At 41.5% G+C, this 8,241-nt stretch overlaps 1 pseudogene; it reads right to left on the minus strand.

Moving 5' to 3' along the window:
- Window positions 1-897: 897 nt before the first annotated feature.
- Window positions 898-1,992, minus strand: LOC122748429 (annotated as a pseudogene).
- Window positions 1,993-8,241: the final 6,249 nt, after the last annotated feature.

The raw sequence follows: 8,241 nt of genomic DNA on the forward strand, positions 1-8,241 counted from the left end.
AATCACGAACTCAAAACAAAGCTGCCTGATTGACCTCTGTTGTCGTAACTGCTAAGAAAAGTGGATGTCCCTTTAAGGCATCGGTAAAGGAGTGAAGAGGTTGTGCCCATATGGCCTTCTTTAAGACAGGACTGAGACCATTGTGATATTGTCTAAGAAAACGATTCCTAACGTAGTTTCATCATTCTTTGTATCGTTTGCCTCATTGTCCACCCCCATGCCATTAGGAGAAATGGAAGCATCTGCCTCAGCTAGCTGCTAAGAGATATCGAGGCCAAATCCCATACTCTGTTCATCCTATGGCATCTGAGATGATTACAGGAAGCTGCCACCAAAGAAGAGGGAAGTAACTCTCTACACTGTAAGGGAGGATAAGTCATGGCCAAACTTCATGACAGTTGCAGGCAACGGTGGTGCAGACCGGCAGCTGTGCCGGGTTAGGCTCAAAGTAAGCTCGGTGGGGTGTGTCCACTCCACGTGTCCTCCTGGGGAAGTTAAATCAGCAGAATCGTACCTGGGCCCTTGCCAAAGTCCTTCTCCCAGCCTTTCCCAGGACACTCTACCACCTGCTCATGGTCAGACTCAGGACAATATCGATTCCTAGTCCCACAAGGACTGAAAGAGTATGTTCCAATAATCAAAGCCTCACATGGATTTCAGGGACGAGGATAATGATGATGAACAAAATGGTGAATTGGTTTCTTGACTCAGGATACAGCGACAACATATAATCCCCAGGAATACCACAGCTATGTTATTATTATCACAGAAAAATAAAGGACAAATGGGAATTCTTTGTTTGTTTGCTTGGAGGGGAGAGGTGAGGTGGAAGAGAGAGGGCATGAGAAAAGGGTTATGGGGTGGAGGATACAGAAGGTGTCTGTAGGTCTAGTCTACTTAGGTTTTATACTGAAAAGATTCTTCTCCTGTCTCATTGAGGAGACAGGTATGGACAAGCGCCTCTGTCACTGAGTAAGGGTCACAGTGGGCAGAGGGGTGGCGATCTTCAAAGCAGCCCTTCTTGTCCTGCCCAACCATCCTGGTTATTCAGGTGCTGGTGCCATGGTTGGCTACTCTAGCAGAGAATTCGTTGGTATTGGATGCCTCATAAACCTGTCAGGCGATGGGCATCATCCCGACCCCCTTTGGGGTCTTAGGCTCGGATGTGATACTTGTGTTGCTTACTTAGTCTCTCGATGGCTTCTTCAACAACCTTTAGACCATCCTCTTCTGGCCTGGCCTTGCTGCTGAAGTCAGGAGGGCAGCCAGTTCCATTCGACTTTCCAGGGATTGGCTTGGGATCGAACGTCCCACTCATTCCAGAACCTTCACACACTCGGTGGAGGATGAAGCGACAATGCAGAGGTGATCCCCCATTTCTATCCCTTCACACGGTCCTATCTGGAACTCCCACTGAGCAGGCATTAAGTCAGCATCTGTCCCCCCACTTTTGACTCCAGTCGATAGGCAAGTACTGTAAGGAGCTTCTGCTCTATCTCTTCCATAGGCGTGACCAGCTCCCACGCCACAGTAAGAGGGACCCTGGGGCCCAGGAAACTACTGGAAGGACAACCAAAAGGGCGTCCATCTGTTCCCATGAGAGTATACTCTTGCTCCATTCCAAACCAGGGTTTCCGGTTGGTCACCATATCCATTATCCTTTTAAAGGTATGCCTCAAAGTGGTCGTCTCTGCAGGCTTGCAGTTATTTGTGAAAACTTCACAAAGAAGCAGTCTGTTGGGGTCCCCTCTGAAGGGGACTCAGAACAGAGCAGCAGGAATAAGGTCCATATCATTGTTAGAGCCTTCAGACCGAAAAGTGCTGGAGCCATCAAAATCCCATTCAGGTAGTTCATCAATGCTCTTTGGTTCACTGTCTAGGGTGCGGGTTCTACAGAGCAGTCCCTCACCAGTACAATCAATCCAAATGTACATGGTTCAGGTACATCGGCTTGATATTTTGGTTCAAGAGAGAGCTGGCTGAGGTGGCCATGTTGGAAGCTGCCCTGGGCCTCGAAGGGTACAGAAAGAGTCAATGTCGAAGGTGTAGGCAGATCTTTCTGCAGGCTGGCAGGCAGGTGGCAAGGTTGGCAGCTCTAGCCGGGGGTGGTGGTGGTGGCTGTGGCTGCAGCCAGGAGAGCAACTTCCATTCTCAGCGACTTCCAGATCTCATTGAAAAGAAAATGGAAAGAGTTATTTTCAACTTGATGAGTCAGCTATAGTCTCTAATATTTCAAATATTGAATATACAAATGAAACTTCTTTGGCATCCTCTGGGGATGAAATCACAATTTTCATCAGTACAACTGTTCTAGAGAGGAGCCTCTCCTGGAAATGTCACTAAGAAAGAAAATGTGCAAACACAGTACTAATAATTAATTGCAAAGATTAATTACCTCCAGAAGAGATTATGTATATACATGTAGACAGACTTCACCATTTATACTATCTATACAGCAGGGGAAGAATTGCATATTTTAAGCAATAAGAATAAGATGATGAAATTACTGCTCTTGTAATGGAATCATTTCTGCAATTGACCATTAGCAAAAAGCAAGTCAGCATTTTGAAAAAGAACTAATTGACTTCTATGTTAATTGCCATTAAAATGGGAGATGGAGGGAAAAGAAAAAGGATGAACCTGGCTTGACTGTGTATTAAGTAATAATAGGTTGAAAGAGTCCATTCTAGGGGGCACCTAGGTGGCTCAGTGGATAAAGCACCGGCCCTGGGTTCAGGAGGACTTGAGTTCAAATCTGGCCTCAGACACTTGACACTTACTAGCTGTGTGACCCTGCAAGTTACTTAACCTCCTCTGGCAAAAATAAATAAATAAATAAAAAAAAATAAAAAAAAATAAAAAGAGTCCATCTGCCTAAATAAAAGGGGGCAAAATCATCAGACTTAGTCATGAAGCCTCATATGGCAAGCAACTTGCTTCCTTTCTGTAAAACTGGGCATAGAGTAAAAGACAGGGCCCTAAACAACATTTCCCAGATAAGCAATTTCCTCCTGAGGGGCAGTTTCAGGAGCCTCTAAACTCTGAGAAAAACCCATGTTGTGAATTAAAATGTGGGCAGCTTTGGAAATGACAGGAGGAGGACGCAGGGCCACTTTGTCCTTCTAGCCAGGATTGTCAGTTTTGTAGACACCCACTCCGGAAGGCACCGATTTTACAGAAAGATCAGGGAATATTCAGAGTGGCTGCCCAGCTGGACTTTACAGGGATAAAACCTCCTCTCTTGATCACTTCCCACTCACTCATTGCACCACGCTCCATTTGGTCAGTAGCCAGGGAAGATAGAGGACTAATAATTTCTACATCTCCAAACTGAAAATATATTAAGTTTTTTTTACTTCTGCAATTCCAGAAAGAAACAAAGCAAGAGTTCTCAAGATTCCAGAATGAGGGTGAGAGATCTTTATGTAATCATTTAAGACTGGAAATAAAATTTCTCTTTCATGAACTTTGTTTTCTAATCGAGAGAACCCAGTGGTAATTGCTGTTCAAAAAATTCAAAGCATTAACATTCTTTAATTTGAAATGGTGCCATCTGGCTTTAATTGTTCTGATCAATGTATGTCTGAGCATTGCCCGGGATTCTAAAGGTTAACTAGTCTAAGAAAGGAAAGCTCAGGATGGATTCAGCCAGAATATTTATATTCATGCTCTGAAAATTACTGATTTATGTCAACACTAATCCTGAGTTGCTTTTTTCTTCCGATTTGTCATGATGAGGAAAAAGAAAAATATAGCATTATGGAAAAAAACACACTTTCCATCAGGGAGGTAAAAAAAATTGATTAAACCTTGATATCCCATATTTTAAAGATCACAGGGAAAAAAACCCACACACATTTTGATTACTTCTGAATGAATAGAATTTTGAGATTATCCCATGATTAACCTGTTGGCAAAGTCCTATTGATTTTGGAGCGGGGAGGTTGGGGGTCTGGGAGAATGAATCATATATTGTTATTGTGTGGTTATATCTTTTCATTTTCCATTCACCACGTTTTATAACATAAATTCTTAGAAGCCCCTTGCAATTCAGCTGTATGAACTAGAAAGCCCCTATGGAGGGTGACCTTCAGTGGGCTTTTGGTCTGCTGAAGCAGCCACTGGCCATGGAGAAGCAAATGTTTGGAATAAAACTCCATGCCCATCTCAGAGAACAAAATACGCACATTCTCCAGTGCCCCATTCTGAGACAGTCAGATGTCTATAGCTTGAAGTTTCTGGAAACTGCAAAGTCAAGAAAGGGAGACTGTGATTAGTTGTTCACAGGTTATAAAATCTTAGAAGCTCATGTTAGAGGTGGATCCACGTGGCCCTTACAAGAACAACTTAAGCATGTTAAATAGTTCTAATTAATTCATTCAGATTTATTCACTGGTTCATTTGTCAATTCTGCACCTTCTGTGGATTAAATTCTGTTTTACCGTTTGATTTGTGAAGCTTACATTTGAAAAGGTGTAGTCTAGTACTTTGGACTCAACAAGGAAATAAAATTTTATCCTCCCAATAAAGGAAGGGAAGAATAGACTTAAAATGCTGGAATGGCATACAATCAGGAGATTCTAGAATACCAGAGGTCAAAGAAACCTTAAAGATCTTTTGGCTCAAGCTTCTCATTTCAGGTACTCTTTCATTAAGTCTTTTTACCTCCCTTTTCCTTTTCCTGACTTGATGCTAAGGTGTCAGGATAAGAAAGGGAGATGCTACTGAAAAGAATCGAATATCATACAATCTACAAACCATAGAATGTCAGACATGGAAAGGCTCTTAGAGGTCATTTGCTCTAAGGCCTGCATTGAACAGTCAACTTTTCTAAGACTGCTTATCAACCTCACATCTCACAATCACTCCATGGTAATTATGACACATAAACCAACCCACCACCACAGAAGCTTGTCTGTCTATTTTTCTAGCCCACAACCCAGCTTACAAAGAGACTGACCATAGAGGGGATAGGATGGGAAAACGGCCCTATTGAAATCGACAGCAAAAATTCATTAGGATGAAAGTTTACCTCAGGCTAGCCTTGTGTCCCTATCGGAGACACACGCGATCTCTTCATGAGGCTTCTGAAATCCAAAGGGAACAAAAGAGGACCCATTTTAATAAACAGTTAAGGCTGCATGGTAGAACCTGAGTCGAATTTATAATGTCATTGAACCAAGGAACTTTATCTGCTGTAAGTCCTCTATTTTTAGCAAGAAAGGGAAACATGTACATTAAAAATGTGTGTTCCTTTGTGTTCATGCATGTGGGCAAATGACTAAGGAATTCTTTTATGTTTGGGCACATTCACCAATGATTTCTTTCTCCCCCTTCATAAATTCTTTGATAATCACGCCAGAGTTGGAGGCACTTGATACTGTCCCAATCACTTTCTGATGTTTTATTCCTGCCCACAGTCACAGGAGCGTGTCTGCTGGCCCAGTCACACTATGGCTTGGCAGAAGAGAGTAATGCCACACTTTGAGATGTTGGGTGTTATTCTAGTCCTACTTCCTGATATTTAAGATGAGGAAATTAAGTCTGTAGAATTTGAAATCCTCTTGCCAATAGCCAAACAGTTACATTGGAAGAGGTATGTCTGAACCCAGCTATTCTGCCTGCCCACACTCAGAACTCTAGCTGAAAATCTGAGGACAGGACTCCAAGAAAGAGAGTAAAGAAAAAAGATGGTGACTATACAATGAAAACCCATCTACAAGACAGGTCTTACCGTAAAGAAGGAAATCCCCAGCATCCGCAAGTGGCCTCTTCAACCAGTGATTCCGAAGGTTCATATTTTTCATCATCATCTAAAAATAAGAAGAATTCAGTGAGGAAAACACTGAAAATTACCCCAATGATTAGCAAAGGTTAACAGTAACTCGTCCTTCAGTCATATAAGCACAAGTGTAGCACGTGTGGTGTACTATCAAGAGCTCTGTATTAAAGGTCAAGAATATCAAGGGAATTAATGAAAAAATGGAAAGGATACAGCAGTAAACATCTAAACTTATATGAATCGATACTGAATGAAATGAGCAGAACCCAGTTTACATTGCACACAGTATCAACAATATTTTTTGATGGGCAACTGTGATCAACTTAATTCTGCTCAGCAATACAATGATCAGAGGCAATGCCAAAAGATTTATGATGGAAAAGGCTCTCCACATTCCGAAAAAGATCTATGGAGTCTGAATGCAGAGTGAAGCTTAATATTTTCACTCTTGCCGTTGCTTTTTGTTACTGTTCTTGTTTATTACTTCTTACCTATTTTTGTTTTGTTCTGATTAACGTGGAAATATGTTTAACAGGACAATAAAATATAACCTACATCCAATTGCTTTCTAGCCTCAGGACTGGGGAGAGAAGGGAGGCTGGGAGAGAAATCGGAAACTCAAAAAATATCTTTACATATAATGGAGAAAAATAAAATTATTTTTTAAAAGAGCATAAGCACATTATTAGGAGCCAGGAGCCTGGGAGTCTCCACTCCATGCCTGAAGAATCTCTCTGTGCCTCCTTCTTTGCACTTATAGATGACAGCAGGTTTGAAAAGATGACCTCCAAGGTTCCTTCTTATACTACCACTATGTGACCACTTTCAAGGATTTCAGAAAAGAAAACAGTGATTCCTCCATGAAAGTATTTCCTTCAGCCAACCCCTAACTTAACAAGGTCCTCTTGCTGGTATTTTCATAAACAGCACAAAAGACTACCAAGCAAAGGAGGTGATTATCTACACGGAGGTCATTCTTGACCCACGTGCCTGATTTGCTAGACAAAATCCAGATACAAGGCAATTCTAAATTAACTCTGTCACCACTCCTAATATCTCTGATATTTCTCTTCTGTTCCCTCAGGCTGATCTTCAGCTACCCAGTTTTTTTATTGAATGTCCTATGAACGGAAGCCATGATCATTCAATCTTACATGAACTGCATACGTTCTTCCACAGCATTTGAATTTCTGATAGTTGTACCACTTCCTCATTGCTGCATCTTTTATTCTTTTTTTCTTGCACTTTTTCATCTTTGACCTGAAAATTTTTGAATGAGATTTTCACAACTTAGATTCTTGAATCTGAAATATACCCCTCCCCCATTCACTCTACTCCCTGCTCCTCAGTAAAAACGATACTACTTATTCAGACACAATCTGTTTACATGCAAGTTGCCTGTCTAGCTAATATGGCCTTGATCCAACTTCAAAGACATGGTTACTCTACCTTTCAGGAAGATGTAATTCTATTTTTAATGGAAAAGATGAACATCAACCATGGAAAGAAAAGTATTGAATGACCTCAGTGTTGTGTAATTGTACAAAGAGAAATGACCAGGAGGAGATGACTTCCAGCTGGGAGTATATATCAGGGAGAGTCCATGAAGGAAGGACAAGGTTTGCAGAGGGAGAGAGGAGAGACCTGACATTCCACGGGGAGAGCTGCATGTGGAGGTTGGAGAGTGTGGCAGTACAAGGGGCATTTGGCAAAGGCAAGTAAGGCGAGCTGATTGCGCTATTAGGATTTCAGAGTGGCATCATGAAGAGTAATTCTAGAAAATTCCTGTTGGGGGTCAGTCTGTGGAAAGCCTAGAATCTGCATTTCATTTCCCTAGACAACAGGGATGCGTTGGATTGGCTATGACCTTAGTATTCACGGAACCCTTTCTGGTATAATAGCAGAACAATTCACTGTCAGCACTCTTTGAGAAATCCTGCAGAATTACCAAAAGTCTGGATAACTGGAGATGTTCCCATTTCCCTAAGGGTCCATGTAGTTTTCAACTCTAGAAATTCAAACCAGCATAAATTTTGAAAATTATCTTGAAATGGATGGCAAGTGAACTATTGAGGAGGAAAACCATGATCAGCAAGAACCAACATGAGCTATCTGAAGATAACCCATACAAAAATCATTGATCACTACCTTCTCGCCTCATAATAATTCTCTTTTTTTCTCCTTCCTTAATACTTTCATTTATACCATCAATTTCACAGTCCCCAAATCCATAGTTGTTAATGTTTTCTTTCCATGTTCTTCCTACCCCATTGCCTTGACTTCATTAGGTCCACTGCCTATGTACATTTTAGTACAAGAACTATGAAATAAAACTTAATTATCCTTAGGCTCAAGCGTCCCATTCCACAGAAATCTGTCATTCAGTCACTTCACCTCCTTTTTTCCCTTTCCTGATTGATGCCAAGGTGCCAGGATAAGAAAGGGAGATGCTGCTGGAA

This window comes from Dromiciops gliroides, chromosome 3 (genome assembly GCF_019393635.1).
Source record: "Dromiciops gliroides isolate mDroGli1 chromosome 3, mDroGli1.pri, whole genome shotgun sequence".
In the NCBI taxonomy this organism is placed as follows: domain Eukaryota; kingdom Metazoa; phylum Chordata; class Mammalia; order Microbiotheria; family Microbiotheriidae; genus Dromiciops; species Dromiciops gliroides.